A 24096-nucleotide genomic window follows, 5' to 3' on the forward strand; every position below is an offset into this window, starting at 1 on the left:
GAGCCATAATAGATGCCCCCACTGTTTAGGTCCAGGAGAGGAAAAACTGAAGCCCTTCACCTCTTGTCATGACTTCTGATGCTGACAGCAGAATCTTTTCACAGTTGCTTCACCACTGAATCCTTGATATGATAAAGTCACATACCCAGAAATCTGTCTTTCCATAAACCATATTATCCTGCTTATAACTCTAGTAAATGTTACATTAAGTGCAATTGTGTTTAAAAAGTTAACTATTGTTACTAATTCAACTTAAATTAAATTCTCGGTTTTATTTACAAACTTAGCTAGTGAAATTCCCTGTATGATTAAAGTTGCATTTCTAAGCTAAATAATTTGACTTTCTCTTTAAGAGCTTCAGACACCCAATAGGGCAAGTGCAGAAACCTAACAAGGAAAAATTTCCTGAGTTATTGCAAATTGAACGATTAAGTAACAGTCTTAGGTCTCGCAAACATCCGCATCCAATTCCTCTGAAATGTCAAGGGCGCGCGGATGACGCCGCCCTCGGGAGCGCTCGCTGCTGGACGCGAAGCCACTGGGTTTGGCCTCCTTCCCGTCCTCATCCACGCCCGCAGCCCCATCGCCATCTGATGCAGCCCTCTGGGGCCGAGTGACGCCTCAGAGAGCAGTTGTGTCCTCTTACTGGGACCTGGTCCGGGGGATCACGCTGGTACCACAGAAGGACACACAGAACCCTTTACATGGTTGCCCTGGAAACCAGGGACCCCGCGTCCACACGTTGGAGGGTTAGCTCCAGTGAGGCCCCCAGATGTCCTTCTACGACTGATGTGTGGGTCTGGAGCTCAGGGGAGAAGGCGGGTGTTGGTACCGATTTCTGAGTCATAGGAGGAGATGCCATTTACACCCCAAGAGGGTAGAGCTTGCCCAGGGCAGAGCAGGGTCAGGTGGTGAAGGTGGACAAGGCCTCTGGTCACAGCAGGTTTAGGATCAGGCAGGGAGAAAGAGCCAGTAAAGAAAGCCCTAGAAAGGTCAGCCTGGGGGAGGGGGGAGGGGCAGGCCAGAGGGTCTCCTGCCCCGGGGTCTCCCAGGATGAGCTGGGGGCCAGAAGCACGTGGAGCCTGGACCCTGGGACTCAGGATGTGGGGTGACCTTCTAGAATCTGCACTTTGAACCGCCTCCCTGCGGACCCCAGGACCACACGGGGAGGAGCTCCTCTCTCCTCCGCCGGCTGCCTTTTCCGGAACTTTCTCTGCTGGTCCCAACAGCCGTCTATCTGCCCAACGCCCCTGCCTTCACCTCTGCCTAATTTCCTCTCGTTTTTTTTTTTTTTTTCCTTTTGACCCACCCACTGCTTTCTGGTAAGGTTTTGTTTCTTTTTATAAGAAGAAAACTGACATTCATTTAGCTCTTTCATAACATTTAAGGGAACTGAGCCCAGCTGCTCGGCGTCCTATAATTAGGCCTCTGGGCAGTTTTAGAAAAGAAATAACCGCATGTTCCCAAGCCCCTTACAGAATTTCCTGGGAAAATGTGACCGTGTTTCCTTGGGAAGCCAGAGCACCCCCACGTGAGAGTCAGCGAGCGGGTGGGGCCCTTCCTACGTCCCTTCTCCTTGGCCTGTGCTGTGACAGGGACGGCCCGGCCTGCAAGGCCTCCCCGCAGCCTGCAGGGCCGCAGGGGGTGTTCTCAGGCTCAGGTCTTGACCGTGGGCGGGGTCAGAGCTGACGTGGAGCTCCCGCTCTAGGCGAGGTGACGGGAAGCCCAGGATGAGGGTCGTTTCCCTTTCTTGCCCCGTGTGGCCCCGTTTCCGCATCCTGCCCCCCTCCCCAGGTTGGAGCACATTGACCATAGAGGTGGGACCCCTGTCCTGGTGGTCTGGCTGCTCTGTTGCCCTGCCCACCCTGGGAACAGCCAGCTGGCCAGCCAGCCAGGAGGAGACCCCTCGGTCTTCAGGTCAACCTGGCAGCGCCCACGTGCCGCCCAGCTCGGGGCGGAGACAGTCGTGCGAGTCTCCATCGGAGGGGCCGGGGCTGCCGCGCCCCGCACCCCCGGCCCTACTGCGCATCCCAGAGCACCTGACCGTCCCCCGGCCATCGGGCTCCCCTGCCGTTAGGACCCACCCAGCACCTCAACCGTGGTAAACCAGTGTGTGTCCTGTGTCCTACCACCTGGGCCGTCCTGGAGGCCAGGGCGCTTGTGGGCCTGGGCCAGAGCTTGGGCCCGGGAAGCCCTGGGTTGGCCTCCTGGCTGGGTGCGGGCCTTGCTCCTCCAGCCTGAGCCTTCTCACGGAGACTCTCAGGGCCCCCGGCTGGGCCTCCCACAGCCCCGTCTTACAGAACTGCCTCTGGCCCAACTGGCGCCACATGGGGGCTTCTGGCTGCCGCTGGCCCTCCTCACCTGCAGGGGAGGCTGGCCACGGCTTGGTGTTGCAGGGGTGACCCGAGCGCCCCGGAGCCTGTGCTGGGGCTCCATTTGCCTCTGGAAAGGGAGAATTTCACACAGTGGGGTCCTCGGGCTGTTCCGTGACGGGGATGTGTAGCTGCCTGTCCTCGTGCTTCCCTGGGGAGGCACAGGCTCAGAGGGGGCCTGCAGGACACCCACTGGGTCAGCCCAGAGCCAGCGGGGCGCGCGCTCGGCCGCCAGCTGCAGAGAACGTGGCTCCCGCGGCACGGACGGGTGGGGCTGCTTCTCACTCGCCAAGTCCCGATGGCGCGTGGCCGGCGCGGTGCAAGGTTCTCGGTGGGGGGAGGAGACAGGAGGGACGGCGTCGGCCGGGTGTGCCCCTCACGGGGAGAGCGGCAGCTGGCCAGTCTGCCACGGCCAGCTCATCGGCCAGAACCTTGCCAGGATGCCGGTCCCAGCTCTGGGGGCGGTGGTGGCTGGGAAACGAGCCTCTGGCGGGCACGCTGCTGCCTCAGCAGAACCGGGTTCCGCTGGCCGGGAGGAGGGGGTGTGGGGGCCGCAGGGGGCTGGCCGCGGCTCCACGTGTGAGCGGCTCCAGGCGCTCACGGGGGCCGTGTGTCGTGCGGTCCAGGTGGTGGCCCCGTGGAGATGGTGGCACAGGATGGCTGCATCTTTGGCAAAGAAGGAGACGGTGACTCAGAGAAGTTAAGCTCCTGGCCCAAGGCGCGCCCGAGGAGGGCTGGGACTTTGGTCGGTCTCCTGTGTCCTTCCAAGCACCCCGAGTCCTCAGCTCCAGACACACATGTGCTCACATACGTACACAAACACGCGCACACACACACATGCACAGGTGTGCACACGCATCAGTACACACAGGCACGCACGCACATATGCATATGCATGTAAACACAAGTACATGCAGACACGTGCACACGCACACGCACGCACACGCCTACACAAGGCATGTGTGCATACGTGTACATGCACACACGCATACGCACGCTCCCATACCCATACAGAACCACACAGGCACATACACACGCATGCATGCACGAATACACGCCCATGCGTGTGCACCCTCATGAGAGCCAGGCTCCTGGTGGTGCCCTCTGCTCCGGAGCCCTGACCCCCCACCCCCACCACACCGGGACACCCAGGAGGTCCCCCATTCTGGTTATTTCTGCATGTTTTATTCATAGCACCTGTCAGAGAGTGATTCTCTGATTATCGATGGACGTATCTGTTTATTCCTGCCCATGCCACCCCAAAGCAAGGACCACGCAGTGACGTGGGAAGAGACATCGGCCACAGGGAAGTTGCCGAGGCCAGGCCGGACGGTCTGGATGGACTGTGGGCCCTGCAGCTGGACTTTTGGCATTTCCACCACTTGCTCACTGCAATGGACTGAATGCGTCCACCCAGATTCACATGTTGTGTCCTACCCCCAAAGTGGTGGTATTAGGAGGTGGGGCTCTGCTTCGTGACTAGTGTCCTGTGATAAGAGACCCCACAGAGCTCCTCAGCCCACACCCTGTGAGGACACAGCAGCCTATGACCCACGAAGGGGGCCTCCACCAGATGACGAATCTGCTGGCCCTTTGACCTTGGACGTCCAGCCTCTAGAACTGGGAGACATACATGTCGGTTGTTGAAGGCCCCCTGGTCTGTGGCACTTTGCTATCGTGGCCTGAAGGGACGCCGACACTCACCGTGTGGCCTTGGACAATCACCCCCCCTTTTTCCTGCCTCTCTTTCTTCACCTGAAAAACCAAAGTTCATTTCTTCCTTCAACAGCTACTCATGGTGCATCTCCTCTGCACTCGGCACTGAGCGCGGGACGGACGCAACCCTGAACCCCTTGAGGTGCGGTTTTCAGGGACCACTTCTTCTGGAGGCAGGAGAGAGGTGTGCCAGGCGCCATCGCTCCCTGGACGAGAGCTTGGCAGGACCATGGTGGGGGCGGTGCAGACAGCTGTCAGGGACGGTCTCACTGGGCAGGTGCTGCCTCCTCTGAGGTCCAAGGCCATGAGGGGCCAGCCACAGGTACTTGGGTGAAACCCGTTCCAGGCAGAGAGAGCTGTAAGTGCAAAGGCCCTGAGGCAGGAGCCCTGCTACAGCTGGGAGGCCAGTGCGGCTGGCAAGGTCACAGGCCATAGGTCATACCTGGTTTTGTGGGCCGTGGTAAGGGTTTTGGATTTTGCTCTGAGTGAGGTGAGAAATTGGAGGCGGTCTTGAGTGGGGGGGTCACGTGACCTGTCTGATGGTTGAAGAGGTCCCTCTGGCCAGACGGAGGGTTGACTTAGAGGCACAAGTGGGAGAGGGAGGTCGGGAGGTCGGGATACCCTGTGGATGTGACCCGTGAGAGGCCTCAGGGCCTGGTGTGTTTGGAGGAAGACCCGTCTGGACCCGCTGACGGACTGGCTGACAGGGTGAGAGGAGAAGGGGCGGAGCAGCCCCAAGGTTCTTGGCCGGAAGAGCCCAGCTATTTCCTGAGATGAGAGGCCGGAGGGAGCAGAGGCCGGGCGGGCGCGGGTCCGTGTAAGTGTGGAGCACACAGCAGGCCGTGGTTGCTCGGGGCCTCCTGCCAGGGACAGGAGGTCGGCTGGGGGCTCTGGAAGGCAGGGAGGGGTGTTGGGAGAGAGGGGTGAGGGGGTTGTCAGGGTGAGGATGGTGTTTCTCGTCATGGCGACGGTGAACTGATCCAGGGATGGATCAAAACTCCCTGTCCTGAGGTGGTCGTGAGAATCAGACGGGCCGATGCAGGGATGCCTGGCCCGTAAGACACGCTCAGGAATGTCAGCTCAGAAAACGAACGGAAGCATTGCAGAGTCCTGGAGGAACGTTCGCTCTCTGGAGTGGGTACAGCCCTTGGCACTGGCTGGGAAGGGGCTCCTAACCGAGATCAGGGCCAGGGCCTGGTGGACCAGAGTGCAGGACACGCCGTACCAGCCCTCTGCCCGGGAGCGGCCCCGAGGCAGTCAGGCCTCCCTCGGAGGAGAGTGGAGGAGTCCCGCGGTCACATCCATCCCCTGCACAACCGTCAGCTGTGAGCGCAGCCACGGGTGGGGGGCAGCCCATCGGTCTATCAGCGCGGCCAACCTGTGGCCCCGGGTGAGCGCGAGGGCCGAGGGCAGGTGTGCACGCAGGTGGTGGTTCCGCGAGCTCGGCCTGGGTCCGGGCAGCAGCGGGGGGCTGGGCCACCGAAGGCTCTGTGAGGGGCGGCCCGAGACAGGTCGGGGTGGTCGGACTCAACTGGGCGAGTGGAGGCTCCCCGACGTGATGGGGAGGGGGCTGTGCGGCAAGCAGCGGGCGGAGCAGGTGCCCGGCCCTGGTGGGTCCAGTGTGGCCAGGGAGGAGTGAGTTGGCCGTCCTGGGCGACAGGCAGGCTGCCGGGCCTGTGTGGCGGAGACAGGTCGGGGTCACCAGTGGTCTCCCCGGCCACACAGCAGGAGGGAGAGAATGGACGTGGGGGCGAGCCAGGATGTCCCTGCAGAAGCCCCGGAAGGACGGGAGCCACTGGGGCCGTGGTGGTGGTAGTGGGTGGACTTGGGGGCCGTCAGCAGGAGAAGTGAGCACCCGGCGCTGGGCCCGGCGTGGACTGAGCTCCGGATCGCGGGGCTGGCCCCTCTGTGCGCCCAGGAAGCCCGCGCTTGGTGCAGGGGCGGCAGGAGGGCCGGCCGCACCTCTGGCCTCACGTGCTGAGAGCGTCTGTCGGCAACGTGCGCACACAGCCAAGGCGGTCTCTGCCACATCGGGGCACTGTGGCCCGGAGCGGACGGTCTCATGGCTTCGCAGGTGTGCCTGTGTCCTTTCTGCACACGCCTCCCAGCCCACCTGCCTGCTCTGACTTCCCGCAGGAGCTCGAAGCTTCCCCTTGACCGCACGTCAACACAACAGGCACTGTGGCCAGGGCGGGGGGCAGGGGTGCACAGCAGGGTCCCCGCCCACCTCACTCATGAACACGGTTCTCAAACTCTGCCGCCAATTCTGCTCAAGTTCCGGTGGCTAATAAACAACAACAGAACTGGGAGCAGATCTCAGGGGACGCCGAGACCCCTGGAGGCACCCTTGGCTGCCCACAGCGCGACGTGGACCCCGAGATTTAAAGTGTGGTGTGGGACCACGTGTGTATGAGCTGGGCCGCGGGCTCCCTCCTCCTGCCCTGGGTTCTAGCCAGAATGAATGGCTTGGTGTCCACACAAGTGCGTTTCTTTGTGTTAAATCTGACTCTGCTACAACCAGGACTGCCCCCAGGCTCCACGGAGCTGAGGAACCGTGGGCTCTTCAATGAGCCGGTCTGAGCTGGACCGCGGGCTCAACAGGTACTTAGGAGGGAGTCAGGAGGTTAGTCGATGGGCCGTGAGCGTCTGGAGCACGAGGCCCCTCCCGCTGACCCTGTGACGCTGGGGGAGATGGCGGGGGCGGCCGGGAAGGATGAGGCCACGCGGACAAGCTCTGCCATCGCCAGGCCTGGGGGCCTGCTTCTCCCCATCGCACCTCCCAGTGGAAGCAGCTCAGACCCCACAAGCCTGCCTCTTCTCTGATCATTATCCTGGAACCTAAAAGTCCCCAGGGGTCTGGGGAGGGTCCTCAGCCTGGAACCCAGACGCTTTGCAGCCGCCCTGGCTGGCCCGCAGCTGAAATCCAGTCTATCTCAGGACTTCGGGGGGCTTGGCCGAGACTGGTCCATATCATCCCCGATGCGCTGCCTCCTCTTTCCTTCCCGTAGAAAAAGGACCCGCGTTAAGGGACAGCTTGGCCAGCCACTTGGCCACAGACACCTGCCGGGATCCCCTGCGTCTTGTCAAGGGCTCACACCGAGTGGGCCTCCAAGGCTTTGCACACGTGCTTCTCTGTTTCCAATGCCCCTCTGCCTTCACGCCCCCCCCAGGCCTGGCTCTGACGTCTCTTCCCCGAGGTGGGCGGGCGTCTGGAGCCGCTTCTCCGCAGCACGTGTGCTGCAGGGACCCACGTTCACTGGAATTGGTCTTTCCCCGAGGATGCAGGGATGTCTCACCAGCTCTGCGCGCCCTGCTCCGATGCTCACTCGGTCACTCACTCGCTCATCCGTGGACGGGAGGGCTGCACCAGGACGTCCTGACTGCTCCCTCCCAGCATCGGGGGCTGTGTCCTCCACCCTCCTCTGCACCCCGGGGCCCTGAAGCTTGGGACGCAGACCAGCATCCACGCTCACCCCTTTACCCCTGCGACTTGGGGAAGGCTGACTTTCTCAAGAAGCGTGAAATCTCTGTCTTGGAGACACGCTCATGTGGTGTCGTGGGAGCCCTGGTCCCTCCCTCCTGGCTCCCGGAGGGCACAGTCTGGCAGAGATGCTCTGCATGCGGCCACATGACTCTCAGCAGGGCTGGAAACCAGATGACAAATGCACACCTCTCCCGGGAAATACATATTTCCTCAACCTGGGGCTTCTGTCGCTGAGTTTCACTGGAAAGCGCCTGCCTGGTGCGAGATTTAAGAGGCAGGCTCTGTGGGGCTGCAGGACAAGGAGGTTTGTGGCTGGTGGTACCCCCGGGGCGAGGGCTGGGAACATCCCTGCAGGTGAACCACGTGTGCAGGGGCCCCTCTGGGCGGCAGCACAGCTCGAGGGCTGCTGCGTGGCGGTCGCTAGAGGGGGAGGGGTGCTGGCCTCCCAGCTCAGGCTCCCGCCTCCGCTGTCCTGCCCTGAAAGCGGTTAATTCGTGCAGGAAGGCGCAGTGTGGGAGGGGGTGGGTGGGCATGGAGACGCTCCCAGAGGACGAGTGGATGCCTCTTGGAGAGTTCCTTGTTGTTGGTCCCGTCGGCTTAGCAAATGGGAAGGGTGGGCCCCGGACGCCCTCCCCACTCCTGGATGCGGAGGGAAGTTAGGGACATGGTGAGGTCACTTGCCTGCAGGCTCGTGGGTATCCGCCTAGACAGAGCAAAGGGAGGTGGAGCATTTTCTGGGCTGTGGCTTTCTCTCCCTTCTTCACATGAATGCAGTGGGGAAATGAGGTGTGACCCCCAGGCAAGGCTGGGAAAGAGGCCCTCATGAGTGGGGCACGGGAACCTCAGAAGAGCCAGCAAAGGGTCAGGAGGACACGGCAGGGACCAAGCTGGCCTGTCCTGGCCCCGCTGTTCCCGCACCGCATCTCCTGGGCGGGGGGCGGGGGGGGAGCAGTGGGAAACCTCCTCCCTTTCAGAGCCTTTCTGATCCCCTGTGGCCCCCCACTGCCCTCCAGGGCCCTCCGAGCAGAGGAGGAGCAAAGGGCGGGGGGCCAGCCAGGCCGAGGGCCACGCTGCCTCAGGCCGCAGCCTCTGACCCCTTCCCTGCTGGGGCACAGGGACCTTGGCCCTGGGGCAGAGTCCCCGTGGCCTGCTGGCTGCAAAGCCTTTCCCTGAACCTCAAATTTGATTTCCTTTAAAGGTGCGTGTGGATTTCTGTATTCACCATAATCTCTCTGTTTTAATGTAAAATACGTTTTTTCAAAATTTTAATTTTTAAACAAACATGACCTCCGCACCCCCAGGTAACCAAGCTCCAGGTCTCCTGGCCTTTGTCCTCACCCCTGGGGTCTCTGGTCACCCCACATCGACACAGGCCCAGTAGCTCCTGGTGCTGGGCACGGCTGGTGAAGGCCAGCCTGCCACCCCCCAGCAGGTCAAGAAGCTTTGCGAACGTGTCAGGTGCCCTCCAGGGCAGGCAGTGTAATTGGGGTGGTGATCCCTGGAAGCAGAGCTGGACGAGGGGAAAGGACATGGGGAAGGGGAGAGGCCGACAGATGATGTGTCACCAGGAGGTCACTGCTGTGGACCCCGGGTCCCTCTCAGGGCCCCGGGGACCACAACACAGACTTATCTCCCGAGGATGGAGAATTTGTAAATGTGAACCATGGAGGGTGGCAGAGAGACAGTGATTACGTACAAAAAAATACGTGTTTGGGGGAATTTACTTACCTAATCTCTTTGCAATTGACCTGCGAATTCTGCAACCTAAGATTTATGCCCGTCATTTATTTGGAATACAATAAAATACACTCAGCGTAAGCTACCATATATCTGAGTCTCTATTTCCTTATTTATATTTAATCAAAAATTTCAAAGTGTTGAGAAGTGTAGCGATGCCTGGGCTGTGGTTGGGAGCTCTGAGAAACCATGGAGAAATATTAATTATGCATTAAGGGAGATGATAAATTGGCCATGAAACTGAGACGAAGCTCCACCCCCCTGAAGATGGTACCAGCAAGGAGGAAAAGCTGTGGGTATTCTCGGGACCAGCCGAGCAGAGACTGGCATTGCTGGCGGCATTCAAGGTGGGGAGGCAGGGCTGGGGACCAGCCACCATGTGAGCCCCTGGCACCACATCCCTGGCAGGTACAGGCTTTGGCCTTTGGGGGGATCTTCTCTGACGCCACTCTCGGGACCAGGAGTCCATGCAGAGCCAACACGAGAAGGTGGATGAGGAACCCGCAGCCCTGCACGTGGGTGCCATTGCCACCCTGCCGGGGACTGTCTGCACAGCCTTCTCACAGCTGCCGTTCAAATCCAACCTGCTACTCGTTTGTTACTAACCCTCGAGACTCTGCTGGGGCATGAAATGCTGAGCTGGTTATCAGTAGTCAGTGTGGTGTCCAGCAGTTATGGCTGACAATGGGTAACATGGGGCACATGTGAAAGGAACAGGAAATCAGTCTCTAGAGATGGTGAGGTTTCTGAGGGCTGGCCGCCTGTGCTGTCCTGAATCATTCCCTGGGTCCAGTGCAGAGCTGGGACGTGGTAGGAGGCTGGTCAGAAACCTGGTGAGGGAGGGAGGAAGGAGGGAAGAAAGGAGGGAAGGAAGGAGGGAGGGAGAGAGGAAGGGAGGGAGGGAGGGAGGGCGGAGGGAGGGAGGGAGGAGGGAGGGAGGAGGGAAGGAGGGAGTGAGGAGGGAGGGAGGGAGGGAGGGAGGAGGGAAGAAAGGAGGGAGGGAGAGAGGAGGGAGGGAGGAGGGAGGGAGGAAGGAGGAAGGAGGAAAGGAGCTAAGAGGGAGCAAGGCGGAGTGGGGATGTAGCTGAGCTCACGGCCCCGCTCCCTGCAGGGGCTTCCCTCGTGTGTCCTGTGGCGGATCTGCATTGAGCATGGTGGCACCTGAAACAGGAACCATCCACTTGGGCCTCGGCTTAGCCCAAAGCTCCCCCTTCACTTGGACCTGAACCCAGATGACGGGCAGTGGCGTCTGTGCGCTGTGGCCACAGGGAGCCGCACACAGGCGCAGGGGTGGGCAGCAGGTATGCCCGGGGCTCGGGTTCCCTGGAAAGCGGCTCAGATTTCCTGTGTCCGGTGGCCGCCCGTCTGCTGGGCAGCACGGCAGCTCGGCCTCTTTGCTTCGTGTCAGGGTAGCTCGGTTTGGTGTCTCCTGCACATATGATGTCTTCTCACCTCACTCACATCTAAGCCCAGGAAACAGCGGGTGCGGCCGGAAGTTCTCTGAGAAAGCTGTTGGCGTCAATTACATTCTTGGTAATCATAGCTCTGCCTGGTCTTTAGACACTTATGTAAATCAATGGGACCTGGATTGAGATTTCTAATGAATAATGTAAATGTCTATAAATTTTAAGATGCGAACTGCGATCCCAGTGGGACTGATTGATTCTCACTTAGAAGTCCTGCACACGAGAGGACATCCCAAACTCAGAACACTCTGTGCTTTGGTGAGATGGGATGGATCAGGGCCATGGAGAGCCAGAGACCCTAGCTTAGCTGAGACTTGCAAGCTGGGGTGAGGGGTAGAGCCCCAAATACAAGAGATGTCATTGTGCTCAGGCTGTGCTGGCCTGAGACTGAGAGAGGGAGAGAGGGGGGGCTCAGAATAGGTTGTCCACTTGGATAGAGGGGCAAGTCCACGTCCCAGGAACCCTGGAAGGAACGAGAAGGGCCAGCAGGGAGGAGGGTGGGATGACGGTGCCCTTCCCCTCATCTATTTCATCAGGTCCTCCTAAAACCCTAGCAAGGTGCGGTGAGCAACACGAGGCTTGAGGACTTCAAATGACTTTGTCGGGTTCAGAAGGTAAGGCTGTGGACAGGGGTCAGCTGACCCTGAAGCCCCAGCCTTGATCAGCACAAGTCCGAGAGAGGCAGTACTGAGACGTGAAGGTCATCGGCGGACAGGGAGGAGGCTGTCCCTGGACACTCACCAGATGTGGATGCAGGGAGACAGGAACGACCTCTTAGGAGGGGGTGAAGCCTGTGTCGGTGGAGGTGATCTCAGCAGGTAGGGGACAGACTCTTGGTGACATTCCAAGCGCACCGGATTCCTCTGAGTGTCAGCTACCGTCTTGGAGCAGACGAGACTCTGGTTCTAAGAAGGATTACTGGTTCCCTGGTGGCCAGCTCACATCCACCCTCCAGCGGGAAGCAGGACATCTCCGTAAACTGAGGTCAGGACATATGCTCCCCTGGCCTCACCAGCCCCTGCTGCTGGGCTCCACAGCCCACCGTGGCATTCACAAGGCTGTCCCTCTACCCACTGGCTGCTCCCTGCTGACGCCCAGAAGCGGCAGGGATGTAAGGCAGGCCCGTTGCCGAGGGGCATGGGACTCTCCCCGGGGGCCACTTCCCGCTGGCATTTCCAAATTCTTGAGATCCTTTTCCTGCTCCCCTCTCTCCTGCCCCCCAGAGGGTTTCCACAGCAGAGTCTCCAGGCTTGAGCAGACCACTCAGACCACAGGAAGCAGCTGCCCTGGCAGGTGCTAGCGTGGTGGACCGTGCTGGCCACCTTCAATATTTATGAGGACGCGGACAGAATGTCAGTGTTTCAGGCGCAGCTCCGAAAGGCCAGGGATGAGGCTGGGCTCCCGTTCAAGCTGGCGTCCCCGCTCGCTGCCAGGTGGAACTGCCTCCGGCCAAACACACCGTGACAGGCAGGTCCTGGGGTTGCTGCCCTTCTTAAAATAATGGAGACGGAACAGGAGATGGTGACCCCCGAGACAGGGGCACGGGGGAGACCTCATGGACAGGGTGACCCTGGGAGGTGCCAGGTGGAGGAAGCGAGAGGGGCCTTCTCCGTGGAGGTGGGCGGAGCACACGCTTGTGGGGAAGGATGGGTGGGCCTCTGCTGTGGGGAGTGGAAGGTGGTGCTGTGCTTTTGGTCCGGGAAGCCTTGTCCAGCTTTGCCAGTTCCCACCAAAGTGAAGGCAGGTCTAGAGCCCTGAGGTTGGAGTCCACGGGTTGTGTGCATTGCTGCATTGCTGTTGGGCTTTGTCCAGACGCCTTGCCCCCCTCTAGGACATCCGCCCTACCGGGCCTGGCACGCACACATCCTCCCCCCGAGAGGAGGGCTGGATTCCTCAGCTTGGTTTTCCGAAGGCCCAGCACACGTTCATTGTGACCATCAGTGAACAAAAACCCAGATTCTGCTCTGGCTTTTTCCCTCCAGAGATATTTGCCGTGGCCTTTAGAAACTTACAGTGACACCCCGGCAGCATCTCCTCCTGCCTGGTCACTGAGGGTGACGCCCAAGTCCATGTTTCCAAGGAGATGGCACCTGGGAGAATCCTGAGGAGATGGCCGGGCTTTTTGGAACAGCCCACGTTGTTACTGGACGTTCGTGGTGTGGATAATAAACTAGAAACAGTGACATTGACTGAAATTTCTGGAAGTCCTTTGATCCCCTATGTGCTCTGGAGCAGCGGTCCTGCTGACATCTGTGGTTTCTGTGAACGTCACCGGCTCGGGGTGGGGCTTCCCATTTGGGGGTCTGAGTCTTGTCTGGTTTCCGTCCTGAGATGGCGGCTGGTGGAACCATGTTATGAAAAGGGCTCTGTGCCTAACTTTACCAAAGTGTTCAACTAAGCAAATTACGTACCATAAACGACAGATATAGTTCTGTTTGCTTCCAATCCCTACTCCCCCCTCCCCACTAGGAATGGGTGGAGTCTTGCTGGGGAGGGTCTTCCTCTGGGTCCAGTTCTTCCTCCAGGTCCTGCCCTGTCTGCTGACCTCCTCTGTGCCCCTCAGCCAACCTGCCCCGCTGGTCTGAGTAGGAAGGGCCGCTTTGTGTATTGAATTATGGATACAAATGGCTTACTTCCGCCTCAGGCCCTCACGCTAATGGGGTCCCCTCTGCGGGATGCTCTCATTTCCGTTCTCCACACCCTTCTACTTATCGGCATTCAGATCTCAGCTTAAAGGTCATTTCTTCAGCGGGTGTATCTGGTGCCTTTGCACACTAGCCAGGCAGCGCTGCCGTACTGCTCATTTTCATTCTCTGACAGCACTATGTCTATGCAGAGATCTCTCTCTCTCTTTCCCCTCTCTGTCTCTCTTTCTCTCTTTCCCCTCTCTGTCTCTCTTTTTATCTTATTGATTTCCATCTATTTACCTACCTATCTTATCTATCTTTCTATCTATCCGTCTATTATCTATTTACCACCTATCATTTATCTATTTATCTATCATCTATCCATCCACCTATCATCTATCTATCATCTTTCTATCTACCTTCTATCCATCTATTATCTATTTACCCATCTATCATCTATTTATCTATCATCTACCTATCTATCCATCCCTCATCTACTTATCGATTTATCATCTACCTATCTTCTATCTATCTATCTATCTATCATCACCTATCTCTCATTCTACATCACCTGCCTAATTTATGTTGAGCTTCAGAAATAAGGGATCTCGTTCGTTTTGTTCACGCCAAGTCCCCAGTGTTTGCAGTCACTCCTGGAACACTGTGGGCACCAGATGATACACGCATGGTGGATAGATCAGTGGACGGCAGGTGAGTCTGCCTCTCCTCTTATTCTTACTCAGAGTTCAGGTTTCAGGGGAGGGTACTGGTCCCTGCATCTCAGCAGCTGCCTTTAGCTCCGTTCTTACCTGTAAGGGTCTGAGGAAGGCACCTGCTGCTCTTGGCACGCTCAGGACAACGGTGGCTGCAGTGGTCACTGAGGCAGGGCCTCTCCTCATGGACAGGAGGTGACTCTGTCCTGCTTTGAGGGGTCTGTTGACTGGTGTTTGTGGGTGGGGAGAAGGGCCTCCCTGTGTGCAGAAGTCAGGCACCGTCACGGGCACATCTGCATGTCACTCGTGACCGTCTCCTGTAGTGGGGACAGGTCAGCTATTTATCAGTCACTCTGAGGAAGAGACCAGGAGATGGAGGGCTTTTTGGAGACGGTTCCAGCATCCCAGGTCCTGCAGACCAGCTGCACATTTGGTTGCTTGATGGGTTGGCCAATTAATAAATTAACCCACTCAATCTTTAATGAGTTCCTACTCTGTCCAAGATGTATGATAGATGTGTGTGTGTGTGTGTGATAGATACAGGTGTGCAGTGGTGGACAAACCATAGAGATTTCATATTAATGTGAAGGTTTAACAACAAATTATTTTATTAAATAAAGAAGAGACAAAGTAACCTATTTACACACTAATATTAAGAAAAAAATAACTGGAAGCAGGATTTAAAGAAAATGACTCGGGGAATTCCCAGTGGTTAGGACTCCAGGCTTTCACCGTGGAGGGTGCTGGTTCTATCCCTGGTCAGGGAACTAAGACCCCCCCACAAGCTGCACCGCACAGCCAAAAAAAAAATAATAATAATAAAGAAAATGACTCCATGGCAAGAATCAGGTCTTTCCTTCATGTTGATGCCCTCATGGGGGCCTGTGGCTCTGTGGCCGCATGCCGTCACATACCAGCTGTGAGGCCCTGGCTAGGTAGTTAACCCTGTTCCATTTTCTCATCTGCAAAATGGGTACATGCCTGTACACAACATCATTTTGAGGATTAAGTAGTAACATATGTAAAATCCATACACACCACTTAATACAAAGAACAGTGAGTTTTACAATCACTGAGTTGTTCCTTTTACTTTACTTCTGAAGTTACCTCCCAGATTGTGAGGAAATGGTCCTCCACTCACCAGAAGGCTCTGTTTGAAACGTCAGGACCCTGCAGAGTGTGTGAGTTACCTGGGAGACACCAGCCTGGCGCCATGGCGACGTGGGTCGGCCAGTCACAGCTGTCGTAACCCCGCAGCACTCAGCCCTCCTTCGTGCTGAGCCTCTTCAGCAGGGCTGCTTCTGCTCTCTTCCACTTTCCTACATCCCTCCAAACAGAGATGTAGGAAAAACCTCTCTTCTGTTTCTTTTTCTCAGCACACAAGACTCCTCCAAGCTCTGGTGGGAGAGGTGTTTCCAGGGGTGACCAAAGTCTTCTCCGCTGACGTTCGCCTTCACCTGACCATATTCCGTGGACCTGAGCATCTTCCGTGGACCATATTGATCACTATTCATTAACACGCCTCTACAGCTTCTCTTACTTTTCCTCAAACTCGGCTTCTTAAAAGGACTTTACCTTTTGTCTCTCATGAACATTTGATCACTTAAAAAATAACAGAGCAGCCTTAAAAAGCCAGTTTCACAGAGCATGTTTTCACCCCGAATCTTGCTTCATCTTTTCCTTGGTACAGCCTGAGGGGAAGGTTAATTTAAAACAGCTGAGAGGTGAAGTCATCTTTCACCAGCACAGAGCACAGAGAGGAAACAAGAGAGGTTTGCCCCGGGCTAGGCAGGCAGCAGGTAAGTATTTCATGAAGGCCAGAAAGAGCTGACTGGCCCCAGAGCCCAGGAGAAGTTGGACCCTGCGTATCCAAGATGCTCTGACCTTGGTAAGATGGTCACCAGTGATGCTGGCAGTTAGAACTTTGCTGAGAAAAGTTTCCACAACCTAATGAGAGCTCCAGCGATTCAGATGAGATGTTCCACTATTTTTTTACACAGCCCTTATTTGATTTTCCTGTTGCATTGCCTATTTTTAAAGCTTCATATTTTCCTGCTGCTTCAACATCCCACAAACAGTGCGTGAGCACCCCGCCCAGGGGACTAGGTGCGCCAGGGTGGCCAGGCCGCCCCGCCACAAGCTTCCCTTCTCAGCCCGCGCCCCCAGCTGTGACCTAGTGACATCCAAGCGCACCCATGAACACCCTGCCGTCTTGCTGTGTACTCCACCCCCGCCCCGTAAAGGCGCTTGCCCCAGGTCCTCGGTCTCCTGGGTCCCCATCCGCCCGGTTGTGTCCGCTCCCTGGATATGCTCCTCCCACGGAGCCCTGGCCTCCATCCTCCAGGACCTGCGAATATAATAAATCCTTCATTTTACGTGCTTCTCCAGGAGTAACTTCTGTGGCCGTGTTGCAATTCTCCTTAAAGACCCCACAAGGGACCGACTCTGTTTACAATGCACCTTTGCATGGCTTCCTTACCTAGCTTGCCCAGCTCTGGGGGCCGTGTAGGGGCTTGGCCGGGACTCAAAGCCTGGTCTGTATTCTTCTCCCCTTTCTGTGTAGTTCACCTGTGGGTGAACTTGGGAAGTCCCCCAGGGGCTCCAGTTGGTTGCTTCACTCAACACCTTTCCAGCCCCCTCCTCGCTTGAGACAGCCTGAGAGCACATCTCCAAGAGGCCCGGGTCTGGAGGCTGCGGTAGATGCCCTGGGTCCCCCTAGCAGGTGCCCTCGTGGAGACGGGGGCAGAGGTGAGCAGCTTGTTTCTTCTGTGCTTGAGTCGCTCGTGCCCAGTCACCAGCATCACTGATGCCCCTGGAACATGCAGGGCTCCATTGACCCCAGAGCCACGTGGTGGGCTATGTGTCCCCACTTGTCATCTTTGCCTGCAGGTTCTGTGTGGCCCTCGGACCTTCATCTATGTCTTCCTCAGGGATTCTTTAAATTACCAAATATTTCTTTCATTAACCCTTTCCTATTTAAACCAGCTCAAGTGGACCCTGTGGGCTGCAACAAAGAACCATGACCACTTCAGTCACTTTACTAACCTTAACAACAGTGCCTCAAAGCAGGGACTCACCTTCGGGTTTCAGAGGAAGAAACTGATGCAGGTAGGTGAGTAAATGGCAGTAGTAGACGTTTAATAGGCCAAAGCTCTTGTTCATACCATTGTTTGAAATAAACTGTTGTGCAGTTATTTTTATATTTTAAAACTTGCTTAAAGGCTGCCACGGCAGGCTCGTTGAGTTACCTAAACAGCTGGACCTCAGAATGTCTGATGGTGAGAATGACCTTTAGCGCCTGCCATAGAGAAAGCCCTGTAGGATGTGCCCTGGAACGCTGCTAATGGCAGGGACGTCTCTGAGTTCTTAGATGGTCTGGATTTGCCCTGTAGAAATGAACGCAGCTTATCTCCTGAGCACTGGAGATGCTTATGGGCTCTTACCCTAGTGCCCGCGCCGTGAAGTACTGATGGGTCACCATGAGGATTCGTGTCATCACAGCTTCCGGTTGATTGTTTCTCATCCGTTAAGGACTTCATTCTGCTTTTTTAACAGAAAACCGCTTCCCAGTGAACGTAAACTTTCATCTGTGGAAAGCCGTTCTAACTGACATCTCCTCCATCTCCCAAGGTGAGGGGAGTGGGAAGCAGATGGGTGTAAATCTTAAGTTCTCAAGGCAGATGGTCTGAAGGCGCCATGACCTATTGTGCCTGCCCCTTGCTGCGAGTTAAGCTCAGAGAGGAACTGGCGTTTCTGTTTGCGCATGTTTACAGCAAAAGAGGATCCACCGGATTTCCCCATAAAGAGGATTGGTGTAGCCACCAGCCCCGTGTGGACAGCTGGAGGCCAGCAGCGGGTCCCTCCAAGGAAGAGAACCCACGTCACAAGCCTTCCACAGCCTGGGACCAGGAAGGGTCACGTGCAGGAAGCAGACATGGGCATTTGGTGCCGATGGGCTTTGGTCTCTGCTGGGATGAACACTTCAGGGTGTTTGCTTCAACCATGTGTCTCAAGTTCAGGTGCACGGGAAGCACAGAAGATTACTTCTGCCTGGATTTTGGTGGGAACCAGCCGGTGGGCAAATCTGATCTCACGGGGACATTTGTAAAGTTAATTTTAGGTTTTAAATACTTTGTTTTATAAACTTAGTGAGTATCCATTAACGGTGCCTGGAGCCGAGGATGCAGAGGTGAGTGAGGCGTGGCCCTGCACACCTGTGGGTGGGGACACACCAGGAAGCCACCATAACACCCCTGAGGAAGGGGAGGGAGGCTTGGCCAAAGGTGCGCCTGACTTGCTGGCAGCCCAGTTCTGGCATCCTGGGGTCATCGTCCCTCGGTGCCCTCTGCCCTCCGTTCTCTGAAGGAGAGGGGTCCCTCCCTACCCCAGCCACCCGTGAAGTCATCTGAGCAGGGATGCTCTCACTCACTAGTCCCTCCGGCCAACCTCTGGTCTCTAGAATCCCAGACCAAAAGAACAGAGCCGCGGGGCAGTCCCTGGAGGGAACCATCTCGGCTTTGCATCTCCGAGGCTCCCTGAACCCACAGAGACTCTGCTTGGCCAGCATTACGTGCGCTGCAGCTGAAAGTCTTCCCAAGATGGAACCCGTTGTTGGGAGTGATTGAGTTTCATATTGTTTTGCCAGCTCCCAAACACACACACAGACCCATTTGGAGCTTGTTTTTTTTGCTGTTGTTTAATAGAGCAGCAATCGTATACCATGTGAGCTAATGGGACGGTTGCATGAAGACCGGAATTATTTTGTGGAGTCTTAATTAGATTTGTAATGCAGGGGTCCCCAGTACCAAATGTTTGCTTCGACTTAATGAGACCTGTTACGGAGGGTTAGAGAATTGTAATTCTCCCATTACCTCAACAATGATACATACTGCAAACTTTAGTATATATCAACTTACAAAAGTTACCGCTCTTGACCCAGTAGGGAATCCAGCCCTTAATTCTCCTAATTTCTCCACAGTTTCCTCTTGGTGTTCTTTGCATGACCCCTGGGGAGGAATCTTTCACCTTCGAAGCTTCTTCATTAAAGTTTTAATGGTTTACATCCCGCCTGAGCTTCGATTTTGGTGACAGGCTGGCCTGCCGCTGGGTGCCATGGAGAGACTCAGCTCAAAGCCCAGGTCTTCAGGCACTGGTCACATCCCACCTCCCTGCAGGTCACACCTTCCTGGGACCCACCAGCAGGATCTAACAGACACTGCGTCTGGACACCTGTGGGTCAAAACCAACGGTGAGGCGGGTTCTGTAAATAATTTATCACCCAGAATACCTAAAGTACTAGGTTTATGAATCATCTGTTTTATTTAAAAAAAAAAAGCCCAGTGGCTCTTCCTACAATCACACCACTCCAGTGGCCCCTGGTAGAAGGGAGGGCTGGAGTCACAGCTGGTGCCCCAGGGGAGCATTTTGAAACCGGGTGACAGTTTGGGAGGCGAGGTGGGGAGTTCCCTCTGCACTTCCTTGAGGGGCTAGGGGCTGGGGCTTCTCATCCCCACTGACTCCCAGACCGTGGTCTTGGGGGCACACAAGATGGCAGCCTGCCCCCATCATCTTTCCTCCTGTCTCCTGGGCGCAGGTGCACAGAAAGCCCCTGTGGCCCTACCTGTCCCGCAGTGCTGGAGTCCCGGCCCTGCTCTCTTGAGGAAGTTACTCAGTCTCTAAGCCTCAGTTTCCCGTTGGTGCAAAGGGAGCTGCGATACCACCTATTTCACCAGTGACCAGGTGAACGGGGCACCCGGCACCACGCCTGGCCCGGTGTTCAAATGACCGAACCCTGCTCTCGGGCCTCCCCAGCTTCTTGGCTTTCCTCTTCTCCAAATTTCCGGGCACCTTTACAGTGGAGAACATGAAGCCTACATCTGGCCCAGGGCTGGTCCTACAAAGGTTTCTATAGAAAGGTCGTTTGGGAACAACCCCCACCGTATGTACACACCGAGGAATTAGTGTGATAGTGTATATATAGAATCCGTAGTGTACTTCATGTAGAGAAGAGATGAAAGGAACGGGGTAAAACCAGAAGGGTCAGAAGCAGCTGTGTCTCCTTCTTCCCTGGCCCTCACCCTCTGTTCAGCCTCTCTGTGGGTCCCACTCCTGCCTTGAAGACCCCGAGGCTCCCCTGCTTCTGGGCCGCCCTTCTCCTCCAGGGCAGTCAAACTGATTCGGGAGCCTCTCCTGACCTTTCCCTCAGCCCCAAAGGGCAGACACGGCAGGGACCCTCCCCAGATTTAGCCGAGGCAAAGCTCACCTCTGCACACCTTCACACCATCTGCGCCCGAGGGTCTGCAGGAAGGATGGGGTGGGGACTCCCCTACTTGCAATCCTCTCTCCCAGAGCCTACCTTTCCTGCTAGTTCACTGGAAGGAGGTTGGCATTTTCCCCTAATGCACGTTAGTGAGGATGCCAGTTAAGAGAAAATGGAACCCATGAAAAGGCGCCTCCAAGGGCATGTGCCTGTCGCCTTTGCAGGGTATAGATCTCTCTTCTCAGGGAACCGGGACACAGAGCAAAGCAGCGAGAAGGAGCTCCCATGGGACGGTGGGCAATCTGCTCACCCTGGGACTGAGTCTCCGCACCCCCAGATGCAGGTGACATCAGCGCCTGTCTCCGAGGCCTTCGGGACGAATGGGGGTAGAGCGTGCAATGCTTAGCACGGGTCCCGGCACGGATCCAGTCCTGACTCCCGCCCCCTTTGTCTGGTCTTCGTGAGACCTGCTCTCACCAGTCCTGGGGCTCTGGGAGCGTGCCTTAGCCTCTCTGGGCTGAGGCCTCTTTGATGTGTGCGGTGGGAGGGCTGGTGGCCTGATGGCGAGATCCCTGCCTGCCGCCCCCTGTGACTGTAGACCCAGGTTCACTGGCAGCTGACCTCTTCTCCTCACCCCAGGAGCCTTCCTGCTGGCGAATCAGCCCTCAGACCACCAGCTCCTGGGGGCCTGGAGTGGGAGCTGCTCTGTGGGAACCCCACCAGGCCGGGCACATGTCCTCCAGCTGCTCTGGTGAGGGCACCCCTAGTCGGCTCCTCTGGTCCTTCTCTTTGTCGGGTCCAGAGGGTCCCATGCCTGGCCCAAGACCTCAGCCCACGTAGAGAGCCGAGGGTCCACAGAGCTGGGGTGCAGCCCAGCTCCCCACCCCCGAGGCCTGTGCTCCAGTGTGTACCAGGGTCCTCCCTACATCTGGTTTACAGCCTGCCGCCAGTGGGGTGAGTGTGGATTTCCCAGGGTTCCAGTATCACCGAGGAGCCGCCAGTGGTGTGAGTGTGGATTTCCCAGGGCTCCAGTATCACCAAGGAGCCGCCAGTGGGGTGAGTGTGGATTTCCTAGGGTTCCAGTATCACCGAGGAGATGTCTCTGGACACGTGGGGCCTGTCCAGTGGGTGTGAGTACAGTACCACCTCTCCAGTTCCTGGGAGGATGAGTGTGCAGGGAAGTAACTGATATATGCTCTTATTTTTAGCAATACCTTGAATTCTGAGCTGCCCACTCTTTACAAAATCAGCAGGAGGTGGCCTGTGGTTGTCGCCTCCAATAGGGCCCCCTGTGACCCCTATCACAGGGGGTGCAGTCCCCTCCCACACTGCACCAGAGGGGGTCTGGGTGCTGGAGGGTGTTGGGCTGTCACTTCTGATTAGATGCTCAAGGATGCAGTGCCTTCTGTCTTAGCTTCTCTGTCTCACCTTCTTGCATCCCTTGCTCTGGGGGAAGCCAGCAGCCACGCAGAGCCCACAACCATGTGTGGAAACTTGGAAGTGGGACCCCGGGGCCCAGCCAAGCCTTCAGAAGAGACCACAGCTCCAGCCGTCAGCTTGGCTGAGGCCTCCCGAGAGACCCTGAGTCAGAGCCACCCAGCGTGGCCCCACCAAGGCTCCTGACCCTCAGAAACTGAGAGATAAAATGCATCTTGTCTCAAGATGCTAAGCTTGTGGGAATTTGCTCTGCAGCAGCAGATAATGAAAACACTGCCTCATCAGAACCATAGAGATGGTGGCAGGTGTGCCGTCCGTCACCCGCTGGTCCAGCGGAGGTTACACAGTTTTACCCAGTTTCTCATAGTCATTGTGAGCGAGTGTGGCTCTGAGAAAAGGCGCCCTGGACTCAGAGACACACGTGGCCACCTTGCTCGAGTGGCATGCTCTAAGCCTTCCTTTTCCCACCTGCACAGTGCGTGAAGATGCTGCTGTGCGCTCTGTGGGGTTATTGAAAAAACCGTCCGAGTTAAGTGCTCAGAGCACTGCCTGGAAGAGTAAGGACTCGCTCAGCGTCTGCTGAACCATCTACTCCCTATCTTGCCTCTGCGGCCTCACAGCGTCTGTGGAGGAGGCCGAGTGCTCTGAGAACTGCCATTTTAAAGTGTTAAGAACGAAGGCCAGAGACCCCTCAGGGTGACCAGAGAGGAGGGCAGCCGTGAGCAGGGTCAGGGGTGACCAAAGTCAAGATCACTTATCCTCTCGGCTTTTGTTTCACGACTGTCTCTGGCCCAGATGCACCCCTTCCTTCTTCACTGCTGGTGCCAGCAGGCCCACATGCTTGAGGAGCGTGGGTGTCAGAAGAATATGGCTCTGTTCTTTCTTGATTCCCGGTGTGGGGGGCGGTCCCACACCCTCTTTCCTGGAACCTGAAAGCCCAGAAAACTGCTGGAGGAGCCCCTGGCAGCCAGAGGAGACAATTAGGTTTTTTAAGCAATGGAAGGAGCGGGATTGCCTGTAAACGTTAGAGACGAGCTTATAGGAGAACTTGGTGCGAGAGCTATAATCAGAATGATGACAAGGTTTAACAAGACAAAAGAAGTAGAGCCAGAAATTAAGGACATTAAACAAAGAGGCAAACAGCTAACCAGTGACTACGAAAGGGAGGGTCAGAGCCTCTGTCTCAACAGCGTCGGGCCTTGGGAAAAACTGAGGGATGTCTGGTGGGAAAGGGCCGTCGCTAGAATGCGCTGAACGCAAAGGAAACAGAAACGCTCTCCACGCAGCGCGAGGGTGGGAAAGGGCCGTCGCTAGAATGCGCTGAACGCAAAGGAAACAGAAACGCTCTCCACGCAGCGCGAGGGTGGGAAAGGGCCGTCGCTAGAATGCGCTGAACGCAAAGGAAACAGAAACGCTCTCCACGCAGCGCGAGGGTGGGAAAGGGCCGTCGCTAGAATGCGCTGAACGCAAAGGAAACAGAAACGCTCTCCACGCAGCGCGAGAGTGGGAAAGGGCCGTCGCTAGAATGCGCTGAACGCAAAGGAAACAGAAACGCTCTCCACACAGCGCGAGGGTGGGAAAGTTAACAAGGAGGTGATTATCCGCCTGCAGTGCTGGCCAAGCCACTCAGAAGGCCCTGAATACACGCAGGAAATGTTGGCAGGTCACATCGCCTCTCTGTGCCCAAGGGGAAGTGAAGCGCGTGGACACAGGGAGGAGGCCCTGCTGTCCTCACCCACACGGAGGGGGATCCCCCAGCCCTCGTGCGAACAGTGGCTCCGTGTCCCGTCCTGCACCTCCAGAACCTCTTGAGGGAAGACCCAGCACCTGGCACGGGTGCACATGCAGCCCAGCACATGCAAGGGCTGGGAATCCCAGGTCCAGCTCCAATTCTAACCACCACACTGTGTGGTCTTGGCCTTGGCTTCTGCTTCCGCAAGACAAGGGGCTGAGCTCCCTCCACTTCATTCCTGCCCCTTCCTGCATCCACCTCCATGGAACCTGGCACCTGAGGCCGTGGCCCGCCCTCGACTTCAGTCTCCTCTGAGCAGAACTTTCTACGTCCTCGATGGAACCAAGGTGACTTCAGCCTTGACTAGGCCCTGAAGAAAACACATTCTCTGCCCTGGAACAGCAGACCTGACCATCCCTCCTGAGTCACAGGATGAAACGTTCTCCACGGTGTAGTCACCTGAAATGTTGTAATTTGTTGTTTTTAAATGCTTTACACGTGACATACACTTACTTTCCTTGTGGTCTTCTACCCTCATAGAAAATAAAGTTAG

Source organism: Stenella coeruleoalba, assembly GCF_951394435.1.
Source record: "Stenella coeruleoalba genome assembly, chromosome: 6".
Lineage (NCBI taxonomy): Eukaryota > Metazoa > Chordata > Mammalia > Artiodactyla > Delphinidae > Stenella > Stenella coeruleoalba.